Source organism: Bos indicus, chromosome 6, assembly GCF_029378745.1.
Source record: "Bos indicus isolate NIAB-ARS_2022 breed Sahiwal x Tharparkar chromosome 6, NIAB-ARS_B.indTharparkar_mat_pri_1.0, whole genome shotgun sequence".
Classification (NCBI taxonomy): Eukaryota; Metazoa; Chordata; class Mammalia; order Artiodactyla; family Bovidae; genus Bos; species Bos indicus.
This window is the reverse complement of record NC_091765.1, coordinates 52,017,147-52,041,405: the sequence shown is the minus strand read 5'-3', so window position 1 is coordinate 52,041,405 and position 24,259 is coordinate 52,017,147. Positions and strand designations below refer to the sequence as shown.

At 38.3% G+C, this 24,259-nt stretch overlaps 1 long non-coding RNA gene and 1 pseudogene across 1 annotated transcript; both read left to right on the top strand.

Annotated features, from left to right (window-relative positions):
• Positions 1-4,072: 4,072 nt before the first annotated feature.
• On the top strand, positions 4,073-9,550 carry LOC139183537 (uncharacterized). The gene is made up of 3 exons (XR_011567031.1): positions 4,073-4,261; positions 5,536-5,673; positions 9,488-9,550. It is a non-coding gene; the product is annotated as an uncharacterized lncRNA (long non-coding RNA).
• Positions 9,551-18,355: 8,805 nt separating this feature from the next.
• Positions 18,356-18,795, top strand: LOC139183536 (histone H2A type 3-like; annotated as a pseudogene).
• Positions 18,796-24,259: the final 5,464 nt, after the last annotated feature.

Below are 24,259 nucleotides of genomic sequence, written 5' to 3'. Positions count from 1 at the left end.
TAATGATCCTTAGGACAAAGGACATAAATTTAAGGGAAAGGTGACATTCCAAAGCAGGAGACCCTCATTATATGGAAACCTGAGATGATTCAACATATTTTAGTATTCATTACTACCTTTCTTCTAATTTGCATAATGACTAAAACAGTCCTAGTTTAACATCACAGGGTCAAATACTCTGTTGCCCAATACGAAGGAGGAACTTGTGATGTAAGCCTGATGTCTACTCAAAGAATGAGGAAGTAAGCCATCTTTCCTCCCTTTTCCACTTTCCTTTTATTATAAAAATTTAGTTTACTTAATTCTTGTGGCAAAGCACCCTTGTCTGCCTGCTTGCATCCATTTCAAGCTTCCTATATTAATATAAATCTACTTCTTGCCTATCACTTTCCCTCTTGCTAAATCCTTTCTGCGCTGAGACATAAAGAACATAAGCCTCAGTAAGTCCAGGCACAAGATTAGTGACTCTAATTGAAAGACCTTGGGCTCAAGTCCCAATCTGGGTTTAGGCTGAGTTCCAGTCTTAGCATATGGATTCAAGTCCCGGTCAGAGGCACACAATCTCACTGAGGGGCTGGAGAGTAGGTAGAGAAGAAATCTGGTGTTCATATGGACAAGGTAGGTTTCAGAAATCTACCAGATGTCTAGGTGGATGTGTTAGCTGAGCACTGGATATATTAGTCTAGGTTAAGGATAGAGGATAGAAAAGTCTGATACCTTGACAAAGTGATGGTATTAAAGGTTTTGAGACTAGATCAGAGAAGAATAAAGTTACTATCGATTAAATGTAAGAAAGAGGAAAATTTAGTCCTAGAGCACTACAATATTAAAATAAAAGGGAGAGGAACAAAAAGATGAAAAGGAGACTGTGACTAAACTAGCAATGGAAGTAGGAAGAAAATCATTAAATTACAGTGTCCTGGGTGTAAAGTAAAGAATGTATTGTCAAAAAGGTACACCCAGGGCCTGAGGTAACAGTCATCAAAGACTGTCCTCAAGACTGACACTAACTGTAAGTTCAGGGGGTTCCAAAAAACACCCTCAGATATGATAATTCACTAGAAAGATTCACAGAGCTCATTGAATTTCACCCACAGTTATAAAAATTAGCTAAGAGAAGAAACAAATGGACAGCTTCCGAAAGGGTTCCAAATATGAAATTTCTGTGGTCTGTGGTCCTCAGGACATATTACTCTTCTAGCATAGATGTCTGACAATCTGTATTTCCAACTGAGGAAGTTCATTAAGGACATTAAGCTTCAGTGTCCAAGGCTTTTTTATTGGGGAATCACTGTAGTAGGAATGATTGATTGTTTGATTTTCCACGTGGTTGATCTTAGTCTCCAGACTCCCATTCCCTGGAGATTGAGCTGATATCATGGGCCCACCAGTAATCACCTTGTTAGCATAAATTATCAGGTGTGGTCCCAGAGGCCCATCAAGAATAAAAAAGACATTGTTTTCAGGAAATTTAAATCCTTTAGATCTATTTCTCAGGAGCAAGGGTCAAAGGTCAAACATCTTTTTTGGACAAGTTCCAATTCTTTTCTACATATAGAGTGAATGAGTATAGCCAATGTTACTGAAAGGTCACATTGTAAAATGCTATATTTCTTCTTGAAGAAATATAGCATTTTACAGGTTGATGGCAATGCTTATCTGGAAAGTAAATGTTGACAATGTTTAAGAAAGAGGGAAGAAATTCTGGAGCAATGTTTCTGAGTATATAAAATCAGATGGGATCTGATCCCTATGAAGAAAGACCGACTGGCTATATGTTGGTTTACTCAAGTTCTGGTGAAAGATGAAGTATGTGAATACAAATACTGGGAGATAGAATGATATGGTAGAAGTCTGTAGAAATTCTGTTCTGATTACTGTAACCTTTTTCACTGAAGTATGAAGCAAAGTCATCAGATAAGAGTGAAGATGAGAGATGAGGAACTGACCATTTAAAAAGAAAGAAAATATGGAAAAGACTCCTACGAGTACAGAAGAATTGATGGATTAAAAAAGTATGGTATGATTTACTTCAGCAATAAGGGTTCACTTGAAGCTGGTTGTCATACTTTAAATGCTTCTGTTTACTGTGGTTTTTAGGATTGCTGCTGCTGTTGCTAAGTTGCTTCAGTAGTGTCCGACTCTGTGCGACCCCGTAGATGGCAGCCCACCAAGCTCCCCCATCCCTGGGATTCTCCAGGCAAGAACACAGAGTGGGTTGCCATTTCCTTCTCCAATGCATGAAAGTGAAAAGTGAAAGTGAAGTCGCTCAGTCGTGTCTGACTCTTAGCGACCCCGTGGACTGCAGCCTACCAGGGAATTTTCCAGGAAAGAGTACCGGAGTGGGGTGCCATTGCCTTCTCTGGGTTTTTAGGATTACCACCAGCCAAACTGAGATTCATGTTGTAGGTGTGAAATAGACAGAGTGGGATTTACAAGGACTGTGATTGTGTCAAGCATACAAGTGTTTCATCATTTGTCTCACTCATTTTCTCCCACCCAGATTTATTATTTACATTTCAAACTCTGACTTCACATTGAGCAATTAATCCCTATAAATGGCACCACCAGGACACTGTTTGTAACTTACTTCAAATTGAAGTTCAACCAATGAAATGTGCTGGGAGGAGCCTGGAGAGTAGGAAATACAATAATTCAGCTTATTTCTTTCTATGCCCTCTCCCCTCTGGAAGGTTTTTTGTTAATTTTATTTATTTATTTATTCTGCCTGTGCTGGGTTTTAGTTGTATCACACAGATCTTCAGTCTTCCTTGTGGTATATTGGACCTTTAGTTGAGGCATGTGGGATATAGTTTCCTGACCAGGGATCCAACCAGCTCCTACATAGGGAGCTCAGAGTCTTAGCCACTGGACCACCAGGCAAGTCCCTGGAAGGCTTTTCTAACAGGAATAGTGTTTGTCATTGTTGTAGTTCTCAGTAGAAGAGCCATGCTATTTGATCTTGTTGTTTCAGTATGAAAACTGTCAATTCCTTTGTACAACTATCAGGCCCCAGCACTTCACCATCCACCACTGCTTCCATTAGTACTGCTGACACTTTGTAAATATTCCTTCCATTGAAAATCTTGAACCATATGAGTGAAAGCCTGTCAGCACACTGTGACTTCATCTATGTATGATAAACTAAAGTTCTTTAGTGTTTATTCAAAGAAGGTGTTGCAAGAAAGAGAGCAGGGCATGAGAGGTCACTCCCAAGTCCCTGGGACAACTGCCAACTGTGGGTTCTTGGTTTTGTGCAGGGAAGTATTCAAGAGCAAGCCATAGTAAAGTGAAAGTAGGTTTTTTTCAGGGAGTAAATAACTCCATAGACAGAGTGTGGGCCATCTTGGAAGACAAGAGAGACACAAGGGTGTGGGGTTGTCAGTTTGTATAAGGGTGAGGATTTTCATAGGTTAATCAGTGTGAGGAATATCCTAGCTATTAACAATGGGAATTTCCAGTAATTGGGCCACTGTCTACTTTTTGACCTTTATGCTCAGCCTTGGAACTGTCACGGCACCACTTGTTGTGTCATTTAGAGTGCTGATGTGTTATAACAGGGATTGACTCAAATTAGACCTGTTTGGTTCTAATTAGTTTATGTCTTGTCCTTAGGCTATATCATTCTTCTAAAGGCTGTGCCCTGTCCCTTTCCTGTCTCACAGGGATTATAATAATTGGCCATGGACTATGATAAATGAGTACTTGTTGTATCTCTATTATGACTGCAGATTTTGAATTAGAAAGGGATATTTGGAGTAAGATATTATTCACTTCACAAGTGAGGCAATTAAGATCCAGATTCTTTGGTTTATTTCTCCCTTTTGTTGTTATTGTTGCTGTTAATTTTTCATTTGATAAAGGTCTCAGCCTAGGTAAATGACAGAAATAGAAGTAAAACTAGTGTTTTTTGATTCTTAGTTCAAGGTCTGTATGTAATGTGTTTATGTTTAAGGATATCCTGCTTATTCATGAAACAACGGAAACATCTTGCACTAGATATAGCTGAGTGTACTTAGTCATTCAGTCTTGTCTGACTCTTTGTGACCCCATGGACTGTAGACCACCAGCCTCCTGTGTCCATGGGATTCTCCAGTACAGAATACTGCAGTGGGTTGCATGCCCTCCTCCAGGGGAGCTTCCAACCCAGGGATTGAACCCAGGTCTCCTGCATGCAGGTGGATTCTTTACCATCTGAGCCACCAGGGAAGCCCAATTGTAGGTGTAGAGTAATCCAGTATTCATGCCAAGTGACTAGAAGGTAAGAAAAAAGAGTTCAGGGTTAATTCATTTTGTTTGGGGCCATTTTCAAACAGATTTACACCCAATATTTTCATAGTATTTATGTGTGTGCTTCTTTAATTGTATGCAAATGGGTCGACATATTCTCAAGGCTGCTGAATTTATACCTAAATCTTAGGAAAAAAAAACTGAAGGCATATACAAAGTTATAAGTTCATAACTCATTTTTTGACATCTTGACTAACTACTAAGAGACTTCAAAAATTCAATCCATAGGTCTACATTTTTTCATCTAAAATCCCTTTACCTGGTATTAAGAACTTAAGAAAAGCAACCTCCTTCTATCATGTTTGCTACAATTTAAACTGAGTATCTATAGTTGTAAATTCAGTATTTTTTTAATACCTTCAGGATTGAGCTACCTTTCCAGTAAATTTTTATTGAATGTTTATTTTTCTTTCTCTTCAGATTTAATGTGACCTATAGAATTGTCAGAGAAAGGGATTTTATGTATAGAATGCTTATTTATGTCAGATAAAAGGGAGTATTCAAGCAGACAAAAGAAATAAATATTGCCTGATGAAGTCTAACTACCAACTATGTCTCATTTAGTGGTCACACCATGTCCTACAAAAATAAAAATGATTGTATAAGCTAGTTTATATATTACTGTACTGCTTCTATCCATTGCTGCTGAACTATGCAAAGGACTGAAATAAATGCACATTAGTGGAATACAAAATGTAAATGAACCTAATTTGAAACTAGGAGAAACAAAATTGTAGAGAGTTAATTGCTTTGTTTGTATAGGGTGATTGGAATAGGACTTCTTGCTCAAAGGCACACCATAGCTTGGAACTTTTATATGCTTTTTAAAAATCTGTGTATTGGAGTTTTAATAGAAGGAGTAGAGCAATTTGGGTGCTTTTAAGGACATTCTGGCTTGCTGATTAAACACCGAGGACTCACAATATGGGTAGCATCTTGATGACTTCATCATACTTTGTGTTTTGGACTTCAACTTTTTGGGCATTATGTCACCTTTTCATTTATTCAGAGTTGATAAGACCTAAGGAAAATGAAACAGCAACTATCTCTATATGAATTTGAATTAGAGTAAAAAAAAATGAATTTTTAGGCCAAAATTTATCCCCTCAAGTTCATATCTTGAAACCCCAATTCCCCATAACTCAGAGGATGACTATATTAGGAGACAGTCTTTAACCAGGTGATTAAGTTCGAGTGAGGTTATTAGGATGGGACCTAATCTAATATCACTGGCTTTCTTATAAGGAGAAAAGACTTCAGGGCACTTATGCACAGAAAATTTTCGTGTGAGAAACAGCAAGAAAGTGGCCATCTGCAAGCCAAGAAAAGAGACCCCAGGAGAAACCAAAACTGTGGACATCTTGAGCTCCTAGACTTTGGATGGTAAGAAAATAATTTTCTTTGTTCAAGCCACCTAGTCTGTGGTACTTTATTATGCAATGCTAGAAATATAATACATGTATTAATTATTACAAAATAATATATAAAAATGTGAAATGGACCAGATACTATATTATCTGACCAGCCCTTTTTTCCACAAGAGAAACTTACACAGGTAAGAAGGCAAGTAAAAATCAGACTCCTGGTTATATGGTTAAATAATTAAGATTTGCACACCAGGAGAGCCCAGTTTGGGACTCACAAATCGAGGTCTAGGAATGCAAGCTAGTAATAATCTCTGGAGAAGTGAAAATTTTAAAGATCTTAGAACACATTTTCTTAATAAGTTTACTCAAATAATTGTTTAATATTGTTTTGGCTTTTTATTTAGTGTGTACTTTTTGTGGACTTGAGTTTGAATGTGTCTGAAAATGGGTTATGGTAGATTTTATAAGTGGTTAAATAAAAACAGAAAAACTTTCCCTCTCCATTATTTAGTTTATTTTTTCTTGTGCATCATGGTTTCCTTTGGATTTTATTTTCTTCTGTAAGAGATGCTCAAAGGTAGCAATAGCAGAATAGGCCTTTATTTCCCTACTCTTTCACCCTAGATATGTAAATCTTCAAATCATTATAATATGATTCATTTCATTTTCAATATATACAAAAATCAAGGAAGTATTAATTGTAAAATATTTTTAATTAGATTATATATACATATTTACAATAAAGGATCACTTTACTAGAAAAGTCCATGTGTATTTCATTGTTTCTAATTATATGACAGAATGACACCAGTCTGCAAGATGTGCAGGCTCTTTACAATAACAAAGTAAGGGGAAGATGGCTATGAAGGCTTTAGGTACCTGTTGGACAGACTGTGTCAGTCAATCCATGAAATAAAATAGACTAAAAACCAGTCATAATGATTCTAATCTCCTCTTCATGTCTATTTGGATGTAGCTCACTGATAGCCCAAAGTGGCTTTTTAAAATGTTTTATTTCTGATAAACTTTCACTCCCCACCTCTTAAGATTGATATTTTCTACCTTTAAATATGTAAATATATTCAATTAGGCTTAAGTAAAAAGTCATCTGCTTTATGAAATTTGAATTCCACTGTTAACTGCTGAGATTCTTCATGTGTTGAGATAGGCTATCTGTTTGGAAGCCCACCTATATACTGTGAAGTGTATAAGATATTATCTACATGGAATCTAACAAGTTAACCTGAAACAGTTTTAAGGATGCTGAAGAATATACAGAATTCCTGGGTTGGAGATTAAGGAAAGTTTATTTCTAAAAACAAAAGCAGCAGTCCAACTATCAGAACTTTTTTATCCACTGGTACCTCAACCAATTTCTAATTTCTACAGAGTGACACAAGAGGACCAGGAGACAGTCGCATATTCCATGGGTTTTTAGAGGAAGAAGATGCTGAGTTTAGGGGTTTGGAATATTTCAAATGGTCAGTGAGTGTGCCTGTGCTTTGCTCTGGAGGATCTCATTATACTTTTGCAAGTTATTTGCAATACAAACATCTACAGAATAGCTAGATAGAATTCAATTCAGTTAAGTTTAGTCACTCAGTTGTGTCCGACTCTTTGCTATCCCATGAACCACAGCACGCCAGGCCTCCCTGTCCATCACCAACTCCTGGACTCCACTCAAACCTATGTCCATCGAGTTGATGACGCCATCCAACCATCTCATCCTCTGTCATCCACTTCTCCTGCTGCCCTCAATCTTTCCCAGCATCAGGGTCTTTTCCAATGAGTCAGATGTTCGCATCAGGTGGCCAAGTATTGGAGTTTCAGCTTCAACATCATTCCTTCCACTGGACACCCAGAACTGATCTCCTTTAGGATGGACTGGTTGGATCGAAGGGACTCTCAACAGTCTTCTCCAACACCACAGTTAAAAGCATCAATTCTTCAGTGCTCAGCTTTCTTCACAGTCAAACTCTCACATCCATACATGACCACTGGAAAAATCATAATTTGACTAGACGGACCTTTGTTAGCAAAGTAACGTCTCTGCTTTTCAATATGCTGTCTGCTGCTGCTGCTGCTAAGTCACTTCAGTCGTGTCCGATTCTGTGCAACCCCATAGATGGCAGCCCACCAGGCTTCCCTGTCCCTGGGATTCTCCAGGCAAGAACACTGGAGTGGGTTGCCATTTCCTTCTCCAATGCATGAAAGTGAAAAGTGAAAGTGAAGTTGTTCAGTTGTGTCTGACCCTCAGTGACCCTATGGACTGCAGCCTTCCAGGCTCCTCTGTCCATGGGATTTTCCAGGCAAAAGTACTGGAGTGGGGTGCCATTGTTTTCTCCGAATATGCTATCTAGGTTGGTCATAACTTTCCTTCCAAGGAGTAAGCCTCTTTTAATTTCATTTCTGCAGTCACCATCTTCAGTGATTTTGGAACCCAGAAAAATAAAGTCAGCCACTGTTTCCATTGTTTCCCCATCTATCTGCCATGAAGTGATGGAATTGGATGCCATGATCTTCGTTTTCTGAATGTTGAGCTTTAAGCCGACTTTTTCACTCTTCTCTTTCACTTTCATCAAGAGGCTCTTTAGTTCTTCTTCACTTTCTGCCATAAGGGTGGAGTCGTCTGCATATCTGAGGTTATTGATATTTCTCCCGGCAATCCATTATGCAATAGAAGCTACACTGTACTCAAGATTGTACAATTGAACATCAAGAAACTTAGAGGGTCTTAACTTTTTCCTTTCTTGCAAAATAACAGATTAGACTGTAACAGCTACAGTGTAGCTGCTGCTGCTGCTAAGTCGCTTCAGTCGTGTTCGACTCTGTGCGACCCCATAGATGGCAGCCCACCAGGCTCCCCCATCCCTGGGATTCTCCAGGCAAGAACACTGGAGTGGGTTGCCATTTCCTTCTCCAATGCATGAAAGTGAAAGTGAAGTCACTCAGTTGTGTCCAACTCCTAGCGACCCCATGGACTGCAGCCTACCAGGCTCATCCGTCCATGGAATTTTCTAGGCAAAAGTACTGGAGTGGGGTGCCATTGCCTTCTCCGTACAGTGTAGCAGGAAGACTCAAATCTATCCATCTTGTGCACAGATTTGACCTTTTTACTCAAGTAGTTTTCCTTCATGAATTGAACCATCATTCAAAAATGTAAGTTAATTGAAAAAGTCTTCATTCAAAAAAAGTATTTAATTAAGATATACCTATTAAAGTAACATGTGTTGATATATTCTCATATATAAATATTTTTATTTCCAGTTAATATAGTAAGTGTTAGACTCCTGGCTCTGAGGCAAAGAACTCTCTTAATCATGGCATAACAGACACTGGGAGGATCATGTTGGTATTTGCTTCGTTTGCCCCTTGTGCAGGAAAGAAGTAATTTACCAGTCCTAGATTCTTCAAACCCTGTACATTCCCATGGGAAAAAAAAAAAAAAAAACTACTTTCAGGATATTTGGCTGACTTAAGGGAAAATTCAACTGTTGGCATGATCTGATGAGTACTTTTGTACACTTGAAAACTTAAGAAAGTCTGTACTGTGCTGAATCACTTGAGTCGTGTCTGACTCTTTGCGACCCTATGGACAGTAACCTTCCAGGCTTCTCTGTCCATGGAATTCTCTAGGCAAGAATATTGGAGTGAGTTGCCATGCTCTTTTCCAGGGGATCTTCCCAACCCAGGGATCAAACATGGACAGGTCTCTTTTGTATCCTACACTGGCAGGCAAGTTCTTGACCACAGAACCTTTCTGTACTAGTCTGTCCAGATAGTTCATGCTTGACAATGTGATTTACATGAGCACATGCTTTTTATCCAAGGGCCTGGAACTTGAGGCAGTCACCTAAGCACTGTACACCCCAGTGGCTAACCCCAGCTTAAACTCTCCACATTCAAGCTCAGGTAAGCATCTCTGATTGGCTGCACTTTGTATGCTCTCTTTTCTTAATCATAATTGCTGGAGAATTGTGTGTTCTCTGCAACTTCTCTGGGAGGGGCAAGCTTGTTTTCCTCTAGACCTTGAGTCTGTAAGGTTACTCCTGGCTCCCTTTAGGCTTTGCCCTTTGTGCATTTTCCTTTTGCTGCTTCTATTCTGCAAACTTTAAGTCTTGTTTTTGTTCAGTCGCTAAGTTATGTCCAACTCTTTGTGACCCCATGGACTGCAGCACTCCAGGCTCCCCTGTCCTTCACTTTCTCCCAGAGTTTGCTAAAACTCCTGTCCGTTGAGATGGTAATGCCATCCAGCCCTCTTATCTTCTGTCATCCCCTTCTCCTCCTTTAATTATAATAAACTACAATCATCATTATAGCAACTTCTAAGTCCTGTGAGTCCTAAAAAAATCATTAAGGCCAAGGATTGCCTTCTTGAACCCTGATACAGGAGTCCAATCCCATGGCTAAAATGTAGAGTGGCCTGAATCATATTGTGCATAGAGTGAATCTATATCACAGCTAAGGAGCACTACCTTCAAGAGATTACAATCTTTGCAGAAGTTAAAGCAATTCTGCCTAATAATTGCCATGGAGGGATGAACTGTCTTTATTATCTTGTTTGGGAAATAAATCTGTCCACTGTCTTTGAGAGAGACATGAGTCTATCTTTCAGGGCTGCTTGCTATTCAAATATCTTTTTAAAGGGTCATATTTAAAAACATTTTTTAAATTATATTGTTAGGTTAAAATGTTCATACCTCCCAAAACAATCTACAGAGTCAATTAAATATCTATCAGAATTTCATTGTTGTTTTTCATTGAAACCATAAAGCTCCTAGAAGAAAACATAGGCAATAAGCTCCTTGATGTTGGTCTTGGCAACTTTTTTTTTAAATCTCTCCCAAAAGCAAAGCAATAACAACAACAAAAAAATAATAAGAAAGTGGGATTACATCTAACTAAAATGCTTCTGTCTAGCAAAGAAACCATCAACAAAATAAAAAGGCAGCTTACTGAATGGGAAATAGTATTTGTGAATCACAAATCTGATAAGTGGTTAATATCCAAAATATATAAAGAACTCAAACAACTTGTGAAATAAAATTCATAGTTTATGAAAAGACAAGAAAAATTTAAACATAAAAAATTTTCTCTGCTCTTTAGCCTCTTCCCCTGCCCCATTATATTATATTATACATTATGGTATGGTTTATGCTATATGATACATGACATATTGTGTTTATGACTCCATCTTGATAATATACTCCAGAGAAAAACTTTTCTGCCTGTCTTGAAGAAACAAATGACAGAGAAAAACATGTGACAGATAACTCGATGTTCCCTAGGATATGAAGAGAGCTTCTAACCTACATCCCCAAAGAATCCAGGGCCCTCATTCATACAGCTATAGGAAAATGAAATCAGACAGCAACATGAATATGCTGTGAAATAGATTCTTCCCCAGCTGGAATTCCAGGAACGTGACCTGGCTGACACCTTGATAGCAGACTTGTGAAACTCTGAGCAGAGGACTCAGTTAGACTGTGCCTGGACTTCTGACCCACAGAAAATTAGCAATAATAAATGTATGGTTTTTTTCAGCTGCAAAATCTATGAAAATTGATTACATAGAACAAGAGATAACTAATACAATGCCTTCTCCATTAGAGAAAAAGAAGCACCAGAGGCCTATGAAGAGTCATCTTCTAAGCCTGCACTGAGATGTTCTCAACTGTACATCTTACAAATTAAATGAAAGTGAAAGTGTTAGTCGCTCAGGCACGTCCAACTCTTTGCTACCCCATGGACTGTAGACCATCAGGCTCCTTTGTCCAAGGAATTCTCTAGGCAAGAATACTGGAGTGAGTTGCCATTCCCTTCTCCAGGAGGATCTTCCTGACCCTAGGATTGTACCCAGATCTTCTGCATTACAAGAAGATTCTTTACCATCTGAGCCACTGGGGCTTCCTTATAAATTAAATAACTTTCCTAATTAAATAACAAACTATCAGATTCAGCCAGACACCTGAAAAGAGGCCGTGAAGAGTAGTTATTTCTGTCATTTTCTTTCTTTTCCCACAAATGTTGTAGCATTTCTTTTTGCAAGTGCTATGATAGTATGTGATACACAAAAGAATGAAACATGGATAATACCTTAAAATCTTTACATAACCCAGTAGAAGAGGTAAAATACTGACTTGCAATCCAATTGTCACATCTTTTGTTGGAAAACTATCTCAACCCCACAAGCAGCTAAATGTGCTCCCCTCACAACCTATATACAATTGTATAATGTATCCAATCCAAACTTCTTCAGAAAATGTGATGTACTGAGTATACATAAAGAGAAAAATCTCATTTTCTTTAGCATTGAAATTTGCAACTACGCCTCGACTTCACCCCCAGAATAAAAATGTTTGGAGGTAATACCAGGAAACAATACATAATCAATTGAAAGCATTACTAGAACACTGGGTTTGCAAGTAACTAGACAGCTTTTGTTTTGCTTCAAGGCATATGCAATCTGAAAGATAGCACTGAATTATTTAGGAAGGAAGAACAACTTTAGATGCTATTTGTGGACAGGGAAAGGGAAAGATAAAAGGTAATGTAGTGATGTATCTGGTGGCCAGAGAATCTCTTGAGAAAAGAACAGAGATTATTTACCTGTCTGTCTATGTGTCTATCTAAACACCTATCTTCAATACTGTGTTTTCATATGGTATACACAAAATATTTTTTCATGAATCCCATGACATTTCAATAGAATCTCTAATTCTGAGTATGACTTTTTCCAAGATTTTTTTTAGTCATTTAATCTTAGCAAGAATAGATTACTTGCTAGGGGTTACTTTCACAAGATGAATACAGAATGAAAAAAACCTAAGGCTCCATTTAGAGAGAGCTAACTAGCCTCTCTTGGTGGAACACCATGCATGGCTACTGGGAACTGCTGTGGGGCAGTGGAGAATAGATGGTGAGCTGGTGGTGGTGTCAGCTCAGTCCAGTTGGTGACTGTGGCTGAAGCGTGACCTTGCTTCATGTAGCAGTGAAGATACAGCTGGTCACCCCAGATTTTCATCAGCGCTCCTGTAAGAACTTCAAAGTTACAATTCGCTGCTGAACAACCGTTGACAGGAGAATGTTGGATCCCACCAAAAATGATACTCCACATCCAAGGGCAAAGGAGGAGCCCCAGAAAGATGATAGGAGGGGCAAAATCATGTTGAAAATCAAACTCCATACCTGCCAGAGATGTTCAGAGGGCTCAAACAAACCTTGTGCACATCAGGACCCAGAGACCCCACAAAGAGTGAGCCAGAACTGTGTTTGAAGATCTCCTGTGGAGGTACAGGTCAGCAGTGGCCTGCCACAGGGGTTCTGGGTGCAGCAAACCTGGGTATGGCATAAGCCCTCGTGGAGGAGGTAGCCATTCACTCCACCATAGAGCCATCAGAAATTTCACAAGACTGGGAAAACAGACTCTTGCAGGGGACAAACAAAAACCTGTGTGCACCAGGACCCAGGAGAAAGGATCAGTGACCCCAAAAGAGACTGCCCCAGACTTGCCCGTGAGTGTCCAGGAATCTCTGGAGGAGGCTTAGGTTGGTGGTCAATACCAAAATCAGATTGATTACATTCTTTGCAGCCAAAGATGGAGAAACTCTATACAGTCAGCAAAAACAAGACCAGGAGCTAACTATGGCTCAGATCATGACTCCTTATTGCCAAATTCAGACTTAAATTAAAGTAGGGAAAACCACCAGATCATTCAGGTATGACCTAAATCAAATTCCTTACAATACAGTGGAAGTTACAAATAGATTCAAGGATTTAGATCTGATAGACAGAGTGCCTGAAGAACTATGGACAGAGGCTCATGACATTGCACAAGAGACAGAGATAAAGACTATCCCCAAGAAAAAGAAATGCAAAAGGGAAAATGGCTGTCTGAGGAGGCCTTTCTCTGAGCTGAGAAAAGAAGAAAAGTGAAAGGCAAAGGGGAAAAGGGAAGATATAAGTCTGAATGCAGACTTCCAAAGAATAGCAAGGAGAGATAAGAAAGCCTTCCTCAGTGATCAATGCAAAGAAATAGAGGAAAACAACAGAATGGGAAAGACTAGAGATCTCTTCAAGAAAATTAGAGATACCAAGGGAACATTTCATGCAAAGATGGGCTTGATAAAGGACAGAAATGGTATGGACCTAATAGAAGCAGAAGATATTAAGAAGAGGTGGCAAGATTAAACAGAACTGTACAGAAAAGATCTTCATGATCCAGATAACCACTATGGTGTGATCACTGACCTAGAGCCAGACATCCTGGAATGTGAAGTCAAGTGGGCTTTAAGAGACATCACTACAGACAATGCTCGTGGAAGTGATGGAATTCCAGTTGAGCTATTTCAAACCTTAGAAGATAATACTGTGAAAGTGCTGGAAAATTATGCCAGCAAACTTGGAAAACTCACCAGTGGCCATAGGACTGGAAAATGCGTTTTCATTCCAATCCCAAAGAAAGACAATGCTAAACAATGTTATAACTACTGCACAATTGCACTCATCTCACACGCTAGCAAAGTAATGCTCAAAATTCTCCAAGCCAGGCTTCAACAGTATGTGAACTGTGACCTTCCAGATGTTCAACCTGGATTTAGAAAAGGCAGAGGAACCCAAGATGAAATTGCCAACATCCTTTGGATCGTCAAAAAAGCAAGAGAGTTCCTGAAAAAAATTCACTTCTGCTTTATTGACTAGGCCAAAGACTTTGACTATGTGGATCACAACAAGCTGTGGAAATGTTTTCAAGATATGGAAATACCAGACCACCTGAACTACCTCCTGAAAAATCTGTATGCAGGTCAAAAAGCAACAGATAGAACTGGACATGGAACAACAGACTGGTTCCAATTCAGGAAAGGAGTATGTCAAGGCTGCACACTGTCACCCTGCTTATTTAACTTGTATGCAGAGCACATCATGGGGTGGATGAAACACAAGGTATAATCAAGATTGCCAGGAAAAATATCAACAACCTTAGATACACAGATGACACCACTCTTATGGCAGAAAGCAAAGAACTAAAGAGCCTCTTGATGAAATTGAAAGAGGAGAGTGAAAAAGTTGGCTTAAAACTCAGCATTCAGAAAACTAAGATCATGGCCTCTGGTTCCATCACATTATGGCAAATTGATGGGGAAAAAATGGAAATAGTGAGAGACTTTATTTTCTTGGACTCCAAAATTACTGAAGATGGTGACTTCAGCCATGAAGTTAAAAAACACTTGCTCCTTGGAAGAAAAGCTATGACAAATCTAGACAGCATATTAAAAAGCAGAGATATTACTTTGCCAAAAAATGTCCATCTAGTCAAAGCTATGGTTTTTCCAGTAGTCATGTATGGATGTGAGAGTTGGACTATAAAGAAAGCCAAGCAACTAAGAATTGATGCTTTTGAACTGTGATGTTGGAGGAGACTCTTGAGAGTCCATTGGAGAGCAAAGAGATACAACCAATCTATCCTAAATAAATCAGTACTGAATATTTCTTGGAAGGACTGGTGCTGAAGATAAAACTCCAGTACTTTGGCCACCTGATGTGAAGAACTGACTCATTGGAAAGACCCTGATGCTGGGAAAGAATGATGGTGGGAGGAGAAGGGGGAGACAGAGAATGGGATGGCTGAATGGTATCACCGACTCCATGGACATGAATTTGAGCTCGTCCAGGGAATTGGTGATGGACAGAGAAGCCTAGCATGCTGCAGTCCATGGGGTTTCAAAGAGTCGAACATGACTGAGCTACTGAACTGAACTGAATGCTCCACTGGGAGACCAGCTACTTGTGAAAATGAAAATTTAATGTATTTTAAAATTTATATGTCTGTTATCAGATAAACCAAGAACTTCTTTAGAATTCCTTAATATGTGCACGTGTTATTCATATTTGTATGTGCTGCACTTGACACAGTACTGTGTATCATGGAAGGTGTATAAGAAGAGCTATTATTATTTTATTTTAAATAAATAAATGAATAGATAAGGATTTTATAGTCAGCCTCTGATAGAAGTATTGTACCATAGGCTAAATGAAAGCTATTTGTTGTCCTTAACATACATTGACTTCCTTGAGTTTTCTTTTGTTGTTCTAAATTTTTTGAATTAATATTTAATACATCATCATGCTTTATTAAAAATATTTTATATCATGTACTTTGCTAAGTGATATATATATGCATAAATCATGTTTTATTAAGAATAACTAATTTGACAAAGAACAAAGACAGATCAGGTTCCTGATGACTTGCAAATGATATAATATTGTTCTGATTCATTCGACACAAGTATATTATCATCCAGCAGAAAGTAAAATAATTAATAGCACAGTGAAGTATAATTGGTATTGGTACTAAAATGTAAGTCAACAAAAATGTATTTGAGAAATTGAGCCACCTGTCAGTGATTTTATTGAATTAATTTTAAAAATTTAAAAATAATATTAATATAAAATGTAATTTTTCATAATACTATAATAAATTTAATATATTACTTTGTTTATACTTGCAACCAAAATGGAATCATACTTTGAATACTTAAGGGAAAACATGTTTGCTCTCAAAGAAACAGTAATCTTGTTTACATCAAGATTCTAGTATGTCATATTCACTTGTAACGATGAAAAATCTAGAATCTTCATTATAGCCATGATACAAAACTAAAATAAGATTTATTTTAATTGAGGATTTTTAAGTAAAATTTATTAAAATCTGAGTGTATTAGGCATTATGCTTTGAGGTTTTAAAAAATTAAGTGAACATCTAACCATAGTATGCTTTAATATAAGTTATAAAAATTATATGTTATATGATAAATTATACATTAGATTGTGTGCTGTATTACAAATTGTACATAACTCTACAAATGAAAATTATATATATATATATATATTTTGGTAGTGCAGAATATGATCACAAATAATTATAACTTCTGTATATTATTCTTCTGTGTATTCTGTGAATTATTACTTCTGTATCATAAATCCATATAAAATATCTGCAAAAATATTTCAATCAACAAACACATGAATTATGCCTTTGTAAACTCAAGATTTTAAATTGAAGAGTTTATGTTATGTAAATAATTTGTAATAGAGCAAACATAGAAACTAGACAAATTTGTCAAAACAAACAGGATGTTTGTTAATCCTTGTGTTAGTCACAACGCTTTGTTACTAGTTACTAAAACCCAATAAAATCATCCTGAATATAAATGGACTTTCATGAAAAGAAAAGGGGATATAAGTTTAGTGGAAACACGAGTAATAACTCCAGGAAACTCAAGGAAAAGAAGTTTGGACTAGAAAACTCAAAGAACATTCTAACATCATTTTCTTGAGGTTCTTGGAGTTATTCTATGTCTCAACTCCCAGTCATGGAAGGAATTTCAAGTCTAGTTAAGTGACCCACTGGGGTTGGGTGGGGGAGAAAATCAGCTGCAATAAAAGAAATTTATACATTTAGTGAAACAACCAATGGGATAGTTCCCCCGGGTATCAAGTTTATGTGTGTGCTTTTGTTTTAAAAAAAAAAAATTATTATTTAATGTGATTGTTCTGGGTCTTAGTTGTGGCATGTGAACTCAGCTGCAGTAGGCATGTGGGATCTAATTACTGCATCAGGGATTGAACCTGAGCCCCCCGTGAAACCCTGAGTGCAGAGTCTCACCCACTGGACCACCAGGGAAGTATGTGCTTTTGCTTTTTACTTCTCTACTTATATCTGCTACGCAGAAAGCAAAAACATTCCAGAATTTACTTTTCCTGTATAGCTATATGGACATAATAAATAAACAGTTCAATTTTTCTTTTAAGAGACACAAAAATGGGAATTGAGTGTTCTTGTGCAGATTAAGTGAAATGTTTTGAAAAACTACTATTTAACAACCAAGAATTTTATGACAAGAAGAGTTAAAATTATTTTGGTTTTGTTAATAATCTTTTAGAAGACAGTCTATATGATTGATATAATTTTAAGGATCATGAAAAAAGGAAGTTAACTATATATATTTCTTCATTATACAGTTGAAGAAACTGAAACTCATCAAAATAAAATGCTTTGATCCTGGTCATCAGTTAGTGAATGACAGACATCATATGGTATATATTTGGATTGAGGGGAAAAAATCTATATATAAAATAGATTTATATTTATATATATATATATGTATATATGTTTACATATTCATATATTCATCTCTAGAAGTTTCATTTCTATTTCAATATTTACAAATATAGGCATCTGTGTGTTCAGTCGCTCAGTTGTGCCCACCCCTTTGCAACCTCATGGACTAGAGCCCACCAGGCTCCTCTGTTCATGGGATTTCCTAGGCAAAAATACTGAAGTGGGTGGCGATTTCCTACTCCATAGGCATCTACATAGGGCTAATATGACTGTGGCTCAGATCATGAACTCCTTATTGTCAAATTCAGACTTAAAGAAAGTAGGGAAAACCACTAGATAATTCAGGTATGACCTAAATCAAATCCCTTATGATTATACAGTAGAAGTGAGAAATAGATTTAAGGGACTAGATTTGATAGATACAGTGCCTGATGAACTATGGACAGAGGTTCGTGACATTATACAGGAAATAGGGATCAAGACCATCCCCATGGAAAAGAAATGCAAAAAAGCAAAATGGTGGTTTTGTTGGTGTTCTGCTTTTTGGCTGTGTTTTGCCCTTGTGCGTGACTGGGAGATGCCGGGCGAAGGCAAACAGGGCGGTAAGGCGCGCGCGAAAGCGAAGTCGCGCTGTTGCGCGCGGGTTTGCAGTTTCCTGTGGGCCGAGTGCATCGGCTGCTCCGTAAAGGTAACTATTCTGAGCGTGTGGGTGCTGGCGCGCCTGTCTATCTGGCAGCCGTGTTGGAGTACCTGACGGCTGAGATCCTGGAGCTGGCGGGCAACGCGGCGCGCGACAACAAGAAGACGCGTATTATCCCACGCCATCTGCAGTTAGCCATCCGTAACGACGAAGAGCTCAACAAGCTGCTGGGTCGCGTGACCATTGCGCAGGGCGGTGTCCTGCCTAATATCCAGGCCATGCTGCTGCCCAAGAAAACGGAGAGTCACCACAAGGCCAAGGGCAAGTGAGGCGGCGGAGGCGGGCCGGAAACGGTCGTGCTCCCCGGGGGCCCCCTGACACCAAAGGCTCTTTTCAGAGCCAAAAAAAAAAAAAGCAAAATGGTTGTCTGGGGAGGCCTTAAAAATAGCTGTGAAAAGAAGAGAAGTAAAGAGCAAAGGAGAAAAGGAAAGATATAAGCATCTGAATGCAGAGTTCCAAAGAAGAGCAAGAAGAGATAAGAAAGCCTTCCTCAGCAATCAGTGGCAAGAAATAGAGGAAAACAACAGAATGGGAAAGACTAGAGGTCTCTTCAAGAAAATTAAAGATACCAAGGGAACATTTCATGCAGAGATGGGCTCAATAAAGGACAGAAATGGTATGGACCTAACAGAAGCAGAAGATATTAAGAAGAGGTGGCAGGAATACACAGAAAAACTGTACAAAAAAGAACTTTATGACCCAGATAATCATGATGGTGTGATTACTGACCTAGAGCCAGACATCCGGGAATGTGAAGTCAAGTGGGCCTTAGAAAGCATCCTTACGAACAAAGCTAGTGTAGGTGATAGAATTCCAGTTGAGCTATTTCAAATCCTGAAAGATGATGCTGAGAAAGGGCTGCACTCAATGTGCTGGCAAATTTGGAAAACTCAGCAGTGGTCACAGGACTGGAAAAGGTCAGTTTTCCTTCCAATCCCAAAGAAAGGCAATGCCAAGGAATGCTCAAACTACTGCACAATTGCACTCATTTCACACACTAGTAAAGTAATAGTCAAAATTCTCCAAGCCAGGCTTCAGCAGTAGGTGAACTTTTTAGGAAAGGCAGAGGAACCAGAGATCAAATTGCCAACATCCGCTGGATCATCGAAAAATCAAAGGAGTTCCAGAAAAACATCTATTTCTGCTTCACTGACTATGCCAAAGCCTTTGACTCTGTGGATCACAATAATCTGTGGAAAATTCTTCAAGAGATGGGCATACCATATCACCTGACCTGCCGCTTGAGAAACTTATATGCAGGTCAGGAGGCAATAGTTAGAACTGGACATGGAACAACAGACTGGTTTCAAATAGAAAAAGGAGTACATCAAGGCTGTATATTGTCACCCTGCTTATTTAACTTATATGCAGAGTACATCATGAGAAATGCTGGGCTGGAAGAAGCACAGTTGGAATCAAGATTGCAGGGAGAACTATCAATAACCTCAGATATGCAGATGACACCACCCTTCTGGCAGAAAGTGAAGAGGAATTAAAAAGCTTCTTGATGAAAGTGAAAGAGGAGAGTGAAAAAGTTGGTTTAAAGCTCAACATTCAGAAAATGAAGATCATGGCATCTGGTCCCATTACTTCATGGGAAATAGATGGGGAAACAGTGGAAACAGTGGCAGACTTTATTTTGGGGGGCTCCAAAATCACTGCAGATGGTGATTGCAGCCATAAAATTAAAAGATGCTTACTCCTTGGAAGGAAAGTTATGACCAACCTTGAGAGCATATTAAAAAGCAGAGACATTACTTTGCCAACAAGGGTCTGTCTAGTCAAGGCTGTTGTTTTTTCCAGTAGTCATGTATGGATGTGAGAGTTGGACTGTGAAGAAAGCTGAGTGCTGAAGAATTGATGATTTTGAACTGTGGTGTTGGACTCTTGAAAGTCCCTTGGACTGCAAGGAGATCCAACCAGTTCATCCTAAAGGAGATCAGTCCTGGGTATTCATTGGAAGTACAAAGACTCTGATGCTGGGAGGGATTGGGGGCAAGAGGAGAAGGGGACGACAGAGGATGAGATGGCTGGATGTCATCACTGACTCGATGGACGTGAGTCGTGGTGAACTCCGGGAGTTGGTGATGGACAGGGAGGCCTGGTGTGCTGTGATTCATGGGGTCGCAAATAGTCGGACACGACTGAGCAACTTATCTGATCTAATCTGATCTGATGCTGAAGCTGAAACTCCAGTACTTTGGCCACCTCATGTGAAGAGTTGACTCATTGGAAAAGACCCTGATGCTGGGAGGGATTGGAGGCAGGAGGAGAAGGGGATGACAGAGGATGAGATGGATGGATGGCATCACAGACTCGATGCACATGAGTTTGACTGAAATCCGGGAGTTGGTGATTGACAGGGAGGCCTGGCATGCTGCTCAGTCGGACACGACTGAGAGACTGAACTGAACTGAACTGAACTGATGTATCCTGTCATCATATTATACACATTATAATAGATGTAATGCAATCATATAGATGCAAAATAGGAAAAATATAAATATAAGAGCTGAGAGAATTATTCAATTACTTAAAAAATATGATATACTGTGTTTTATGACATAAATACAAATAGCAATATGTAAGAGCTATGCTAAGGTCTATTAGGATAGTATAGTAGCTTCCCACTATGTTGCTTTTAAATTATTTAACTTGCAGTTGAACATCTGCAGCTTTAAATCATGATCCACAAAATATAGAAAGTATGCATTTCCAATTTTTGGTTTCCAATGTGTTAGTAATATCATTTTAAAATGTATTTTATATTTTCTTAGCATGAAATAGCTCTCTTTACTTTTATAATTTGGAATTTTGTGAAGTTTATATTCTATTGATATTTTTCTAATTATGTAAAGGGAAATAGTTTCCATTAATATATTTTTTTTAATTAGTAAAACATATTTTCACTTTTGTTCTTTCATAGGTAGTAGTTTTATCCTGGAATGAACACGGTTCTGATGTCTATTCTATTCAACTCTATCTGCTTAACAAACTGCCCCAAATTTATTGATTTAAAACAACTACTTTATTTTAGCTCAGATTTTGGAAGGCCAGGGATTCAGGCAGAGTTCAGCAAAGTGATTCTTCTGTTCCCCATGGCATTGGGGTCACAGTGTTACATGGTCAAAGACTGAGCTGTTCTCTGGATTTTATGACACTCACACACTTGCCTGATTCTTAAGGCGGGATAAGTTAGATGCCTATTCCTCTTAGATCTCGGGGCTCTCAAAGGGCCTCTCCAACAAGGCAATTGGAAGTTTAAGTGATGGCTCTGGTATCCAAGAATAAGTGTTCTAAGAGCAGAATGTAAGAATGGCCAATCTCTTGAGATCTAGGGCTAGAAACTAACACAGCATCTCTTTCGCTGGTCAAGAAGTCAAAGTCGCAAAGCCCAGATTCAAGGGGAAGGACATGGAGTTTGTCTCTCATAGAAGACAAAGGAAAGAATATGTGGCTTTTTAAAAAAAAATATCAGTGTCAGTTAGCATCTTCAAAGGCTAACTAGCTTTTAACATTGACTCTTGGATTGATAACTGAAAGAATTGCTTTGAATAAAACTAAAGGTCTCCTGTGAATTTTGTCTTAGTTGTAATTTCAGTCTTTCTAAGAAAATGAGCCTTTGTCTTTACTCTTTTATTAAGGTGAAATTTTGCAACAGCTAATATTGGGATAGGTGGTGTAAAGAAATAAAGTTACCTGCACAGTGAGTTAAGTTAAAGATTGTCTTATTTAGATGAATATTTATCTCCACTATTAATGTACAAACAATAAAAAAACTGATTCACAAAAAAAAGCAAAAAGAAACTTCATTTTTCAGATTTTAGTTGCTTAATTAATGAAAAGAGTATAATAGATTAACTACGTGGAATTATGGTGAAAATTAAATGAAAGTATGTCATGATGGTGTGATCACCAACCTAGAGCCAGACAGCCTGGAATGCAAAGTCAAGTGGGCCTTATTAAACATCACTACAAACAAAGCTAGCGGAGGTGATGGAATTCCAGTTGAGCTATTTCAAATTCTAAAAGATGATGCTGTGAAAGTGCTGCACTCAGTATGCCAGAAAATTTGGAAAACTCAGCAGTGGCCACAGGACTGGAAAATGCCAGTTTTAATTCCAATCTGAAAGAAAGGCAATGCCAAAGAATTTTCAAGCTACCACACAATTGCATTCATCTCACACGCTAGTAAAGTAGTGCTCAAAATTCTCCAAGCCTGTCTTCAACAATACATGAACCGTGAATTTCCAGATGTTCAAGCTGGTTTTAGAAAAGGCAGAGGAACCAGAGAGCAAATTGCCAACATCCTCTGGATCATTGAAAAAGGGAGAGAGTTCCAGAAAAACATCTATTTCTGCTTTAGTGACAATGCCATAGTCTTTGTGTGGACTGCAACAAACTGTGGAAAATTCTGAAAGAGATGGGAATACCAGACCACCTGACCTGCTCTTTAGAAATCCGTATACAGGTCAGAAAGCAACAGTTAGAACTGGACATGGAACAACAGACTGATTCCAAATAGGGAAAGGAGTATATCAAGGCTGTATATTGTCTCTCTGCTTGTTTAACTTATATGCAGAGTACATCATGAGAAATGTTGGGCTGGGTGATGTACAAGTTAAAATCAAGATTGCCAGGAGAAATATCAATAACCTCATATATGCAGATGATACCACTCTTATGGCAAAAAGCAAAGAAGAACTAAAGAGCCTTTTGATGAAAGTGAAAGAGAAGAGTGAAAAAGTTGGCTTAAAACTCAATATTCAGGAAACTAAGATCATGGCATCTGGTCCCATCACTTCATGGCAAATATATTGGGAAAAATATATTGGAAACAGTGAAAGATTTTATTTTCTTGAACTCCAAAATCACTGTGGATACTGATTGAAGCCATGAAATTAAAAGACCCTTGCTCCTTGTTTGACAAGCTATGACCAATATAGACAGCATATTAAAAAGCAGAGACATTACTTTGCCAACAAAGTTTCGTCTAGTCAAAGCTATGGTTTTTCCAGTGGTCATGTATGGATGTGAGAGTTGGACTATAAAGAAAGCTGAGCACCGAAGAATTGATGCTTTTGGACTGTGGTGTTGGAGAAGAATCTTCAGAGTCCCTTGGACGGCAAGGAGATCCAATCAGTCTATCCTTATGGAAGGACTGATGCTGAAGCTGAAACTCCAATACTTTGGCCACCTGATGGAAAGAACTGACTCAATTGAAAAGACCCTGATGCTGGGAAAGATTGAAGGCAGGAGGAGAAGGGGACAACAGAGGATGAGATGGCTGGATGGCATCACCGACTCTATGGATGTGAGTTTGAGTAAACTTTGGGAGTTGGCAATGGACAGGGAGGCCTGGCATACTGCTGTCTATGGGGTCACAATGAGTCGGACACGACTGAGTGGCTGAACTGAACTGAAATACAGCAAAGCATCCTCTCATCATGTTAAATGCTTAACAATCTTTATAACTCTGTCCTTATAATGATATTATCGTATCTCTTTTGCCTTTCCTGGAATTCTACAAGTACATGAAATATTGATGTTGTTAATACAACTTTGTTTTTACTCTTATGTTGGTATACTACTCTACTGTGTAAAGAGAGTGGCCAGAAAATGATTTCAATAGTGAAATATTCTATGAAAAACATGGACAAAATAACTTTAAATAAAATTAAAATATAATTCTGTATACTGAGATTAAGAAGTAGTTACAATGTCTAAGGTGTTTTTTTTGTTTTGTTTTGTTTTGTTTTATGCTTTTTTGTTTGTTTGTTT